The 15,321-nt window shown below is 33.5% G+C and overlaps 1 protein-coding gene and 1 long non-coding RNA gene across 4 annotated transcripts in view; one reads left to right on the top strand and one right to left on the bottom strand.

The window, feature by feature from the left end:
* The window catches only part of LOC114324244 (uncharacterized), a 104,634-nt gene that overhangs the window by 31,960 nt on the left and 57,353 nt on the right, over window positions 1-15,321 (bottom strand). The gene's annotated exons all lie outside the window — the stretch shown is intronic.
* LOC126881815 (uncharacterized) lies at window positions 3,895-4,432 on the top strand. Its single transcript, XR_007697011.1, has 2 exons — window positions 3,895-4,248; window positions 4,334-4,432. It is a non-coding gene; the product is annotated as an uncharacterized LOC126881815 (long non-coding RNA).

Raw genomic sequence — 15,321 nt, 5'->3', positions numbered from 1 at the left:
TGGGAAAATTATCGAAAAAATGCCATTTTTGGGAAAAGTTATTTACCAGCTATTTTATTGCTAAAATCGAATCTTAAGATTGCATTTACAGTGGAACTTGCCTATAGCGTCATTGAAGGGTCCAGTAAAAATATGACGCTATATCAGAGTGACGCTATACAAGAGGTAGAAAAAAATGAGATTTTAACGAGGTAAAATTTTATTACAGCATTATTGCTGCATTTAGGATAAAGAAATAAGAAATAAAACCTATTATGTATATAAAACTTTTAAAACATTTTATGAAAAAGTTCTCTAATGCTGAAAAAAGTCAATTATTTTCTTCTGCACAACCCTTTCCGAAAAATAAAGTTTGCAAGCCGGAAACCCATTGCACTTTATCCTTCATAAAATAAAAAAAAATGACAACCGTCTTTAAAATTTTATGACGCTATAGACGAGGGTTACCTTATTTTTAGCCGATAAAACCGGGTTTTTAATAATGTTATTGAATAGGTTTTAGCCGGACCTATTAAAAATTGACGTTACAACCGAGATGACATAACTACCGAGGCCGTAATATCCAAGTTCCACTGTATTAGTAATATGGGGTATGACAAGTCCGCAGAAAGTGTGTTATTTTATTTATAAACAAATTAGCACTCCTAAATCTTCTTTTTTTTAATTAGTGCTCTGTAGCACCTAAGATTTTTCCTTTAAACCAAAAACACTCCAATAAAAATTCACCGTAATTTTTGTTCTGCACAAAGTTATTTTTTTCCGATTTCCTTCAACAAAAACTTTACTCGGAAAATCCGAGTTTTCCCCAAAAAATCTGCAATTCTCAATTAACATTTTAGGGAAGTAATTATTTATCAATAACTAAATAAATAGATGACATGAAAGATTTTTTATAGTAGATTATATATCAGGAGGCCGGCGACAATCTAACCAATAGTTTAGCAATAATTAAAATGTTAATTAAAAAATTTTGGTCGAAATAATAACCAGAAAGATGATGATACACCAGAATAACTATGATTTTCGTATAAAAAAGCACAATACCTATTCAACGTACTTTAGAGAATTGAAATTGGACTATTTGAGCGGTCTTAGGAATGTTAAAAAGAAACAATTTTTTGGCTTATAAACAAATAGAACCCCTCAGAAAATATTAGATTAAATTAAATTAAGTTAACGCTGTTGAAAAGTGCACGGCTTCTGTGCCCTTTTCGAAGAAAAAAATTGAATTGCGAGGAGTGGTTTCAGGTATAACCGGCTAAATTTGACCGGCATTTGCGACAGAGTTATAAACAACAGGATTTCAATCTTTAAACCATTACCTTTTTATTCCGGTCCTCTTTGTACATAGAACTTTTCATATCTTCAAGACACTCATAACAAAAAAGATTTATGTCACCAAGTTATTTAATTATTGATAAATAATTATTTCCCTAAAATTTTAGTTGAAATTAAAGATTTTGTTTGGAAAACCCGAAATTTTCGAGGAAAATTTCCGCCGAAGGAAATCGGAAAAAAATATTTATGTGCAGAATTAAATTACAGTGAATTTTTATGTGAGTGTTTTTGGTTTAACGTAAAAATATTCTGAGTTACAGAGCAATAATTGAAAAAAAAAAAGATTTCAGAGAGCTAATTTGTTTATAAACCAAATAGCACACTTTCTGAGGACTTTGCATAGCTATATTACTAATATATGAAATCTTAAGATTTGATTCCAACATGTTCAGCAATAAAATAGCTGGTACAAAATTTTCCTTGTTTTATACTAATTTTCCTAGATTATTACCTTACATCTTTCATTGTGTTGATAATTCACGTTGTGGAAATTCTCAATTATTATATTTCTAATTTAATACTATTCCAGCCATATTAATACCTTTTGCTGTAGTTTTCCTTGCAAGTAACAAACAAAACTCATCTCCTAAATTAAACCTAACCTCGCTTTCGGCCATTCATTCATGCATGTCCGTGTCACAATAATTTCGACTCGAAATTATAATATCAACCACTTTTTTGGAGTCGCAATTAATTTCGATAAGCCGCTATTTTGTAACATCATTTCGTTAGTTCAATTAAAATCCACAAGGCTCGCACAGTCGCATTTTGAGTCGAAATTTGAATAAGAATCAGGGCCCAGAGTGTCCTATTGGCAAAAATCCAAATGCGTTTTAAAGGTGAAGAATGAAGCATTCGTATGGAATTTATGCAATTTTCGCATTTTTCCGCAAATGAAATTTGGAATGAAAGTACAGTGGAACTCCGATAAGTCGGCCTCCGATAACCCGGGAGTCCGGCTAACCCGGACCGATTTTCATCAGACAAAACAAACATTTTTTCACTTTGACCAAGTTTTTTACCAAGAAATAAACAATACACATTAACTAACACATTATACTACACATTAATAACATTAAATATAACTTAACGTAATTTAGATGTACTGTGCATATGTACAAGTATTTCATGTTTTTGCAATTATAATGGAGTTTATCTGTAAGTACCTATAACGTGTTTTATTAATTTTTACCATATTCTTTTTTCTGCTAATCCAGATTTTCGATACCCCGGATCGGCTGCGGTCATGATTAATCCGACTTATCGAGGCTCCACTATATTTGGAATGTTAGCATTACTACAACATGTTAGTTAAGCATTACTGCTTTGTTCCCTATCAATCTCTCCAGTAATAATGAGAAGCGAAAGTTGAAAGTGAACATCCACAAGGAAAAATTTCCTGTAGCTGGCTGTATACCATTAATTACAAGTAAAATTTAATAAAAAATTTTGGTCTTGGTAAAAGGTATATTATTTTAAAAAGCCCTATAGGGCTGCAAACATCGAACAAAACGTTTTCGCTCTAAAAAGAGCATCATCAGTGTTGCCTAAAATAAGTATAACCATATTAATTATCAAAATGTTAAACTTAAAATGATGACCAAGGTAGAAGCAAAGTTTGGTTATACTTACAAGAACATGGTGAGCCAACCAAAAAATACGAAGGTCAAAGCCTTTCAAAAATGGACTAAAAGTCACATCAAAATGCTAACATAGCAAATTCCAAAGGATGGATATAATTCCTAAGGATACGGCCCTAGGATAACATATGACTCCCACACGTTGTAAGTGGGTCAAAGGTAACAAATTAGGTCATTATGTTACAAGAGGTGACACGCAACTAAGATGTGAGATAATTAAATAAACACAATTTTTAATTTTCTCATATACTCAATAATCTTACTCAACATTTATCTTCATCTGACCCCACTTTAGTTGTAGCTTAGACACTTTTATCCAAGTTATTAATTTTTCTTTGCCCTAGATGTTTTTTAACATAAAAGGACATAATAAAGAAATTTGGACTAAGCTTTTAATACAACCTGTTCAGTCTTGTAAATTTGTATTGATGAACCCATCTATATTTTATTAATTGATAAATAAGATTTTGCATTTACAACTTTTTCAGCATTTGATATCACGACCCTTATTGTGTCTCTAATTTTTCAGCCAGTCTCTCAGCCATCATTTGTGTTGGTTCACAAATATAAATTATCTAATTTCAAAACACAAACCATACATTAGGTTTGTTCGTAGTACGATCCAATCGATCAGCAACCGTTGCCAACCATCAGACGCATGCGCAGTGAACAGTTAGCGTTGCGCAGTTAACAGTTAGCGTTTGTAAACTACGAACACGCGTGCGTCTGATGGTTGGCAACGGTTGCTGATCGTTCTACGAACAAACCTATTACATTCTCTGTATGTTGTTTTGCCTACCTTTCTTCATCAATTTACGTACACTTCATTGATGATTGTGGGTATTCCAATTCCACATTCTATTTTACATCTAGATAATCTATTCTCACTAACTCTTTATTTTTATAATTCCAACACACTGATGTTAGCTGTTATCATTGCTTGTACTATAAACAACTATAAATTTAGTAGCTGTGTAACCAACTTTTCATGATACTTCAAGCTCCATTGACAATTGTTGTCTTGACATCAGACAGATTCGCTTTTGAAATCTCACATATTAGTTGCCTGTCACCTCTTGTAACATAATGACCTAATTTGTTACCTTTGACCCACTTACAACGTGTGGGAGTCATATGTTATCCTAGGGCCGTATCCTTAGGAATTATATCCATCCTTTGGAATTTGCTATGTTAGCATTTTGATGTGACTTTTAGTCCATTTTTGAAAGGCTTTGACCTTCGTATTTTTTGGTTGGCTCACCATGTTCTTGTAAGTATAACCAAACTTTGCTTCTACCTTGGTCATCATTTTAAGTTTAACATTTTGATAATTAATATGGTTATACTTATTTTAGGCAACAATGATGATGCTCTGTTTAGAGCGAAAACGTTTTGTTCGATGTTTGTAGCCCTATAGGGCTTTTTAAAATAATATACCTTTTACCAAGACCAAATTTTTTTATTAAATTTTACTTGAAAGTGAACATGTGAGGTGTAGAATATAAGCGGAAGTGAGAAATATGTTCAATCTTTTGTTATTGATGGAATTCACAGTTGTTTGAAGGAAATTAATGTTAAATAAAATAACATAAAACAAAACGTTGTTTTGAATTGAAAAAATTATTATTACTTCATGGAAGGATATTATTATTCCATTTTTAACAACCCTCATAATACCTACGTATTTTTAACCAAACAAAATTTATGCTTTTATCATGTTTATGTCTGCTTGTTTTTTACTGTTAACAACTCGTTTTTTTATTTGTTAATTGGTAGAATTGTGTTTATATTCAGATAATTAATTTTTAATTACCCGGTGGTGACAGTATTAGAAATAATTATTGTTTTGTTCTGTTGTGTGTCATGTGTAAAAATATACAAGTGTTTTTAATGTTCAAAAAAGTAATTAATTACATTAGGCAAGACAAAGAGGCAAACAATATTAATATGAAGTAGCTCAATAGGTTGCAAGTTAGAGAGGATGTCAACAATGAAAAAAAGAGTGTGAAGTTAATACGTAAGAAGAGGTTATACACTCTGGGCCAAAATTAACCCACCTTAATAATTGGTCATTTTTAATGTCTCATATTTCCTCAACCTATTGTCCGATTTAAGTGATTTTTTAATATGTTATAGCCTTATTCTTTAGCAATAGGGCTTTTCATCGATTGTCATTTGTTTCGAGCTTCTGTCATGTGTCACATAATATTAATATATCTACGTCATACGTCTTCGGTTTGTATCATTGGTAATACCAATAACGTACGACGTAGTTATATTAATATTATGTGACACATGACAGAAGCTCGAAACAAATGACTGTGAATGAAAAGCCCTATATCGCTGTAATAACATTGCTGCTAAACAGTGGCGGCTCGTGATTTTTTCAATAGGGGAGGCTATACCTAACTGTAAATTATCTAGACAAATTTGCACTAGCAAAAAAAAATCCGCCAAAAAAATCAAATTTAAGGCCACATTTTTTTGACCATTTTTTATTTACATTTTATAATATCATCATAATTCACAATTATTACATAATATCATATCATTTTAAAAATAGTTAGTATAATTGTAAGAGTGTATTACCAAAGTTTGTGTCGTTTATTTGTTAACAATTCTATCTCATCTCTGTAAGTAGATATTATGCATATCAAAATAAATACAGATTCGAAGTTTTGCAGTCCATACAGGTTACATTGTTTAAGATACTCAACTGAATTTTTTTAATTCTAAAAGCGGCTTACTGTGCGAATGCAAAAACACGGTAAATTACCGATATCTTGCTTTGCATTACAGATATCGGAAAAAGTTATTTAAACAAGTTGTTCCAAATATTATTCTAATCCCACATACCAAATTTCATCATAAAATTCGCACTTTTAGTTTTTTCATTATTTGTAGTCAGGATCCTAAAATCCGCAGAGGAGGCTGCTGGCCGAAAAATCTCACTTGCCCGATCTCCGGGCAGCGTGTGCGTTAAGCGATGTGCAGCGGAGACCGGGTCTCCTTAAACCATCCTTAAACGCTGCTGGGCTACGCGGAGCATTAGCAAGTGAGATTTTCCGGCCAGCAGCCTCCTCTGCGATTTTAGGATCCCGAATACAAATAATGAAAAAACTAAAAGTGCGAATTTTGTGCTGAAATTTGGTATGTGGGGTTAGAATATTATTTGGAATAACTTGTTCAAATAACTTTTTGCGACATCTCTAACGCGAAGCAAAATAGCAAAGTAAACAAAACAGTGTAGCGTGTGTAAAAAATTTATGGGGAGGCTAAGCCTCCCTTGCCTCCTCTGACCAGCCGCCACTGCTGCTAAACGGGTAAACAGAGTTTGCATGAAGGCTAAAAAGCAATCTTCATACTATTTGTACAATCTGCCAAAATAATTCATTTTCGTATCAAATTTTATTCTATTGGCATCTAGCAGCAGTGTGGAGCACGTATATGTTTTGGATGAGTGACCGCTTGGGAAAACCTCATATTGAAGCCTTACTTTTTTAATTTTGGTATTATTTTAAGGACATTTTTTGGAAAGTAGTAAGTATTAAAATTATATTAATATTTAAATAAAATACAAATAAACTGTTAAAAATATATTTATTTAGTTGAAATCATATAATATAAGTACACTCTGGGCCAAAATTAACCGTCCACCTTAAAAATGGGTCATTTTTGATGTCTTCTATTTCCTAAACCTGTTGTCCGATTTAAGTTATTTTTTGTAGTATGGTTTAGCCTCATTCTTTAGCAATATCGCTGTGATAACATTGCTACTAAACGGGTCAATTTTCATTGTATACCGGGTAGACCAATCAAACTGTGTTTTTTTCTCAAAGTTCGCATCACCCTGTGGAATATTCTAGCATTTCTTCTTCTTCTTAAGTCAGGCGAGATTCGTTAGTCTCTGGCACTTGGTCATAAGACCTTTGTACCAAACCCTGTTCTTCTCCTTAAACTTTAATAAGTCATGTGGCCTCAATGAAGGCCAACAGTTTTCTTATTGGTAGTTTTAGGATCTCTTCTGGTTCAAACCTTATTTGACCAGTGAAGTCCTGCCTTACATCACCTAGCACACTGCAATGGCATAGTATGTGTATGGCAGTTTCTTCTTCCATTTCGCACTTTCTGCACCACGGTTCATTCACCTTACCTACAATAGTTTGTATAGGTGATTTCTTAAACGGCAACGTCCAGTCACCATTTCAGTGACCGTTTTGATCTCTCGTTTACTGAGGTTCATCAAACTGTTCGAGAGTTTTTTATCAATATTCTTGATAATTTTTTTAGTTTGGATTTGCCCTTGAGTGGTTCTCCATTTATTTTGATGATTCTTTATCAGCCATTTCTGAACCTCGTTTTTCATAGCATCTTTAGTGATGCCACAGAAAGGTTCTGGGCCTTCAAAAGTTTCTCTCGAGCCTTTTTTCGCTAACATATCTGCTCGTTCGTTCCCATGCACCCCTTATTCATGACCCGGCACCCATATTAAAGACACTTTATTGTCTTTTGCCAGGTTATTGAGGAGATCTTTGCAGTTTCTCACCAGTTTTGATTTGGTGAGAGGGTTCTTTACAGACAGAATAGCCGATTGGCTATCTGTGTAAATGTTGATTCTCTTAGCTTTAGGGTCTTCATCAATGACTTCATCAATGCAGGCCACCAAAGCAAAAACTTCAACCTGGAACACCGTTGTAAGTTGACCTAGGCTGTAAGATTTATTATAGTTACATGTTTGCCCAAAAACTCCTGATCTAGTACCATGAGCAGTTTTAGATCCATCAGTGAACCATATTAAGTCCCCATTAATATTTTGGACTTTTTGTTATCTAGATCTAGATGGTATAATTGTGTTAATCTTCTCAGTGAAGATTAGTTCTGGTGTCATCATATCTGAGTTCATCATAAAGATAAATTCCTCAAGTATAGTCCCAGCAATGTTTGTGTGGCTATTCAATACATAATTTGGCCTCCAAGTATTGTTTGCTTTGAGTCTCAGGATGGTCATAAAGGCTACCGCCGAAATATATAATTCCAGCTGAGGGAGACCTGTGATAGCCTCTAATGAAGCCGTTCCTGTACTATTCAAGGCTCCTGTTATATTTAGAAGCGCTTGTCTTTGTAGGGTGGTGAGAGTGGTCACACAAGATTGCAAAGCCGTCTTTCTCCACCAGAGTACTGACCCATAAGTGACTGTCGGTCGTATCACTGATGTGTACAACCAACATATCACCTTTGGTTTCAATCCCCAGGTTTTACCTACAATTCGTCTGCAGTTCCAGAAAAGTCGCTTAGCCCTATTGGTTATATTGGTAATATGAGTATTCCAATTGAGTTTCGAATCCAGGGTTACCCCTAGATACTTAACCTCATTGGTTCTTTCCAGTACCTCTCCAAATAATTTCAGCTCACTCAGTCCAGTAAGCTTCCTCTTATTTGTAAAGGCTACCAGTTTAGTTTTAGAAGGATTCACGGAGAGGTTCTCTTTCAGACACCAGTTCTCTATGTAGTGAAGGGCATATCGCATCTGATACGCAACAGTGCTGGGAAATTTTCCCCTAGTTACTATTACGATATCATCTGCGAAACCCTGGACCCATATTCCTTGGGCACTTAGCCCATGAATCAGATCATCGACAACTATGTTCCATAATGACGGTGACAATACACCGCCTTGAGGGCAAACGGCTGGCAAATGCCAAACATAATCTTCTAACATGTTTTCAATGAACATGTCATCTGTCACTCGCTCAATCACTTTCACAAGTTTGGTATGTCCTTGCCAAACTAAACCTCCCTATTGCATTATACTTCTTCTTCTTTATGTACCATGTCCTTTCAGAACGTTGGTTACCGTCATTATCATCTTAATTTTATTCACTACCACCCTAAATAGCATGCTTGTATCAACACCATACCAATCTCGCAAGTTCTTTAACCATGAGGTTCTTCTTCGTCCTGGACTGCGTTTGCCTGCTATTTTTCCTTGCATGATATTTTGTAGCAACCTATATTTGGGACCTCTCATTACATGTCCGAAATACTCCAGCTTTCTCGGCTTGATGCTTTTTATGATCTCAGTAGTCTTGCTGAAACGTTCTAGTATTGTGGAGTTTCGAATCTTCTCCACCCACGAAACTTTTAAAATTCTTCTATAGCACCACATTTCGAAAGCCTCAAGGTGATTTAGATCGATTTTATTCACAGTCCAGGACTCGACACCGTAAAGTAAGACCGAGAACACGTAGCAGCGAAGTAGACGGATCCTCAATGCCAATTTTGGGTCTCTGTTACATAACACCTTGGACATCCTTCTAAAAGCGGCTCTAGCCTGCTCTATCCTAGATCTAATTTCGCCGTGACTTTCTGCGTTACAATTTAATTTAAACTTGCTCAAGTTTGGTATTACATATTTACATATATAGCCGGTTTTATATGCTGTTGTTTACTTATTACGAGTATTTTGGTTTTCCGTATGTTCAGATCCAGACCTGCCTCCCTACAACTCTCAACGACACTATCAAGTAGTGTTTGCACATCTCGAGTAAAGACTAGGAGTACTGTATCGTCCTCATATCGCAAATTATTGATGACTTCACCGTTCACAAGTATTCCTTCTTGTTTTTCAGAAAGTGCTTTTCTGAAAATTCTTTCGGAGTAAATGTTGAAAAGCAGGGGTGACAAGAGGCATCCCTGCCGTACTCCTCTTTTAATATTAAGAGCCTGTGATTCCACACCATCTACTGAAACTGATGTTGTTTGATTCCAATATAAATTTGTAATTATTCGAACATCTCTGCCGTCCAAGCCAATGTCTTTTAGAGCTTCGATCAATATAGAGTGCTTAACACGATCAAATGCCTTTTGGAAGTCAATAAAACAACAGTATATGTCTACAGATATATCTCGACATCTTTGAGCAAGTACGTTCATTCCAAACAGTGCCTCTCTCGTTAAAAACCCGTTACGGAAACCAAACTGTGTGTCATCCAGGTATTCCTCGCATTTATTGTAGATACGACCATGTATTACCTTAAAAAAATTTTCAATGAATGGTTTAACAAACTGATGGTTCTATAATAAGCACATGTTTTTGCTGTTGTCTTCTTAGGTAGAGCTATAAACAGTGAATTAGACCAACCATTAAGCCATTAGCCTCTAAAACATTGCTATCATTTATAAGCTTGTATAATTCAGTTGGAATTTCATCAGGACCAGCCGCTCTGCCATCTTTTGATGATTGTATGGCTTTTATTACCTTAGAGCGTGTTATTAGGGGTCCGTCGCAGTTAGTAATATCGGGGGGTGAACTACTCCTATCGTCTTCGAATAGGTTCGTAACGTAATTTTCCCATTCTTTAAGTTTGTCCTCTACTTCAAATATTACTTTACCGTGTTCATCCTGTAGCAATGCAGTTTGTTTTTTATTGAAGATACCATGCATTATACCGTCAATATCAAACCTTACGCTCTGTCTGAGATTACAACTATCAAACCGTTCGCCAACTCTTGTGTAGACGAAGTTTCGTCCATTTGGCTTCCATAACTGAATATTGGTCTCATTTATGAAAATAATAAGTTTATTTCGGAATTATTTTAAGTTATGGTGTAATAACATAAATATTCCATGTTTTTGGCCATGAATGTTTATAGAAATATTCTTCTAAATATTATTATAATAAATTTTCCTAGGAATTTCTCGTATCTTTGAAAATGTTTTCCGAAAACTTTAATTAAACTTAAAGATTCTTTTAATTAGTGACTCAACTACTCTTGATTCCTATACCATTAAAGGCGGAAGCTTTTCAGAGGAAGTTACAACGCATCATGGAAAATTCTATTTTGACAGTCGGGCCAAATATTTAAAAGATAATTAAGTCGACCGGTATCAGAAAATTTTAAAATTACGGCAAACTAGGTTATCTTAATGAAATACAATTAACGCTAAATTAGTAAATTACCGTGAATTTTCCAATGGAAATAATAGTCATACGCAAAAGTACCGCTTATTAGTATTGATTATCCTAAAATGCCAATTCTGTTTCACCTTATTTATTTTATGTAAAACACAGATAGAACGACCAATTAAAATCAAAAAATCCCCCACATACATCGAGAGATACAATATAGAATCAATGACCTCAGAAAGCACAAAAAGATTGTATGAAAGCAGACTGACAAGCAAATTGGAAAGCATTAACATACACAACTTAGTCCAAGTATTGAAGCTTAAAATAGGACAAAACCTCGCAATTTTTACAGAATTGATCGATTTGCTTGAAAATTTGAGAATGAGTAGTGAATAGTCTAAGGATCAAAATCTATATCATGCCTAGTGTGACCAACTAACCCGAAAAATCCGGGACATGGCCCGAATTACGAAGTCGTGTCCCGGCGTCCCGGACAAGGCTTCCGGGCCATCCGAATTTTCGATGTTTTGGTAAAATTTTATTTTGAATACGCTATTTTTCTAAGAATTCACATCCAATTGAGTTGGTGGGACGAAAAAAGTTGACAATTTCTAGAGTGTAATATTCTAATACCACATCCAAAATGAATACATTTTATATGGTGGTATTATATTTCATCGCAAGACAAATATGGTTTTAAGAAACACGCTACAATAGTAAGAAGTAATCGACATAAAAAAATTCTGAAGCGGTTTTCTTTTGGCATAGTATGACAATTATATTTTTGATGGGATTAAGCCACCATTGATTGTAATGATAATTACATTTTTATATTAAACTAAGGTTATATTTACATGGAAATCCAACATTAGTTGATTTTCTAAATTTTCCTTTTTTGAGAACAATTTCCGGATTGGAAGTCGAAACGTCAAAAACTAAAAAATGTAATTATTATTACAACCAATTGTGGCTAGATCCCATCAAAAATATCATTGTCAAGATAAAAAGGTTAAATAATAAATAAAATGATAATATTAAAGTTCTATCTATGTTAAAAAAAAATGGCCCGATCTTCATTGAAAAGTCCCGGATTTCAGGTAGTTTTTCAGCCTTGTCCCGAATTCGACTAAATTGGAGTTGGTCACACTAAATCCTCCCAAAGGCGCTTTTACCATGGGGGTGGTTGCCACCCCATCTCGGGGGTGGACATCTTTATTATATTTTGACCGCAAGAGTTGGTTAAAACATTCATTATAAGCAAAAAACGTTCTATACATTTTTTTGATAAAATTAATAGTTTTCGATTTATTCGCCATCGAAAGTATTAGTTTTATATAGAAAAAAAAATCACTGTTTTTAATCAGTTTTCTGCTAATAACTCAAAAAGTTATCGTTTTATCAAAACAACTTTACTTAACAAAAATGTACCTTTTGAAAAAATAAACAAAACCATTTTTTTTAATTTTCTTTAAGACCAATAGTAATCGAGCTATACTTTATTATGTTACTCTTATGTTGGCTCTTCTTCGTCAAATGCTAAATATTCTAGTTTCAAAGTCAAAGGACGGGAAAACTATGCATTTTTTCGAGGATAACTTGTTGAAACTAATTTAAAGTATTTAAAAATATGTATCTCCAGATATTAAAAAAAAAATTAGCCAAAAAATTAAGTGACTTATAATGAAAAGAATGTCAGGCCCTATTTTTTTCAGCAAAAAAGTGATCGTAAACAACCCCCTAATCACCACTCTAATTAAAATTTATCATTGACCTGAATTTGTTTTCTTGATTTATGTATTGTTGATAGGTTCTAGAAGTTTGATCGGCTTAGAATGATTACTTAAAAAAAATGGAATTAAAAGCGAATAACGAGTTTTTGTAGTTTGGTAAAAAATGCCCTTTTCTTCAGAATAGAAAGATTAGCATCAGAGATACGAAAAAATATTTAAATATGAAATTGTAGCTTATTTAATACCCAAGAAATTGGTTTGCAAAAATTTTTTTTACGGCAAAAATTGAGTGAGTTATTAACAATTAAAACTTGTAATATCATGCAAAAACCACCTTTACCAACCCTTTCAATGCCACCTCTATTTGTGACTGAGAATTTTAAAAATATTTAATATTAATAGCCTTATAGATCTTGTAAAAACCTACAAAATTATTTTTTAACGAACTTTCTAAGATAAATAAAAAAGTTACGGTTAAAAAATCAATATTTAAAAAAAAAGGAGAAATCCAATTGGAAGCATAATATGTAAGTTAGCGGTGTTTTTAGTCATTGGCCTTATTTATTCTTCTTTATTTATGTATTATTAATAGATTCTAGAAAATTGAATGGCTTAGAATGATTAGTTTTAAAAAAACTGAAGTTTAAAGCGATTAACGAATGTTTGCAATTTGGTAAAAAATGCCATTTTCTTCAGAATAGAAAGATTAGCATCAGAGATACGAAAAAATATTTAAATATGAAATTGTAGGTAATTTAATTCCCAAGAACTTAGTTTGATCAAATTTGTTCTATGGCAAAAATTGAGTAAATCGTAAATGAGTATACCATCGAAAAACATTGATTTTTTAGATATATAAAACTTAATATAAATATATATAAAACTTAATAAATATATAAACACTTTCGATAGCGAATATATCAAAAACTATTAATTTTATCAAAAAAATGTATAGAACATTTTTTGCTTAGAATGAATGTTTTTATTAACTTTTGCGGTCAAAATATAATAAAAAATTTCCACCCCGAGATGGGGTGGCAACCACCCCCATGGTAAAAGCGCCTGTCGGCATCATATAGATTTTGATCAATGGACTATCCACTACTTATTCTCAAATGTTCAAGCAAATTGATCCATTCTGTAAAAATTGCGAGGTGAAAAGCTTTGGTTCCTGGACTAACTGTGAAGTAGAAGAATGCTGGAATGAAATCAAAAACTGCATCCAGCAGGCTGCGGAAGAGTCTATGGGCAAAAGGAAAACAAACATCAGCGCAATAAGAAACAAAAAACCATGGTTTTGCTCAAAAATCAAGGAACTCGCAGAACAAAAGAGAAAATGCTATCTGTGTTACAAAAGCATCGGAACGCAGGAACAACGCGCCATCTAGATAAAAACCAGAAACAGAATGAATTCGCTAATAAAAGCAATAAAAAGGAGCATTGGACCAAGTTCACAAGTGACATAGATCATGACATCTATGGCGCACAGAGGAAAGTTTGTAACAGAAAAAAACCAGCAAATGAATTTGTACAGACAAACGAACTGCTGAAATACGGTGGCCAGAAACTCATTAATTGTCTCACAAGATTGTTTAACAAACTCTTACACAGAGCAGAGATACCACAAGATTGGCACACCAGTATCACAATACCGATGTTTAAGAAAGGACAAAGATCATGTCCGGATAACCACAGAGGATTAACTCTCTTAAATACGAAAATGAAGTTATTCAAAGGCATACTCAAGGATAAATTGGAATCACAGATGAAGAACAGAGAACAGCAAGGATTCAGAAAAGACACGGACGCAATATTTGTCATGAAACAAGTGAAAAAGAAGTCGATAGAATATAACAAACCCGCATATATTTGCTTCGTAGACCTAACGACAGCATTTGACAGAGTCAGACTTAGCGATATATTACAGAAAATGAAGCAAAAAAAATACCGGCCAACATTGTGGAAGTCATAAAACTAATGAACAATAACAACACGATAAAAATTAAAACAAACGACACCACTACGGCCAACATACCAACACCAGTAGTCCAAGTAATGAAGCTTAATAGGACAAAACCTCGCAATTTTTACAGAATGGATTGATTCGCTTGAAAATTTGAGAATAAGTAGTGGATAGTCAAGGATCAAAATCTATATCATGCCGAAAGGCGCTTTTACCATGGGGGTGGTTGCCACCCGATCTCGGGGGTGGAAATTTGTTCTTATATTTTAATCACAAAAGTTGGTAAAAACGTTCATTCTAAGTAAAAAATGTTCTATGCATTTTTTTGATAAAATTGATAGTTTTCGATTTATTCGCTATCGAAAGTATTAGTTTTATATGGAAAAAATCAATGTTTTTAATAAGATTTCTGCTAATAACTCCAAAAGTTTTCGTTTTATCAAAAACTTTAACAAAAATGTACCTTTTGCAAAAATAAACAAAACCTTTTTTTAATTTTTTTTAAGACCAATAGTAATCGAGCTATACTTTATTATACAGGGTGTAACAAAAATACAGGTCATAAATTTAATCCCGTATTCTGGGACCTAAAATAGTTCGATTGAACATAACTTACCTTAGTACAAATGTGCACGGAAAAAAAGTTACAGCCCTTTGAAGTTACAAAATGAAAATCGATTTTTTCCAATATATCGAAAACTATTAGAGATTTTTTTATTAAAAATGGACATGTGGTATTG

The sequence above is a fragment of the Diabrotica virgifera genome, chromosome 3, assembly GCF_917563875.1.
Source record: "Diabrotica virgifera virgifera chromosome 3, PGI_DIABVI_V3a".
In the NCBI taxonomy this organism is placed as follows: Eukaryota; Metazoa; Arthropoda; class Insecta; order Coleoptera; family Chrysomelidae; genus Diabrotica; species Diabrotica virgifera.
Note: the sequence above shows the minus strand (reverse complement) of the source record. Positions and strands in the feature narration are given on the sequence as shown.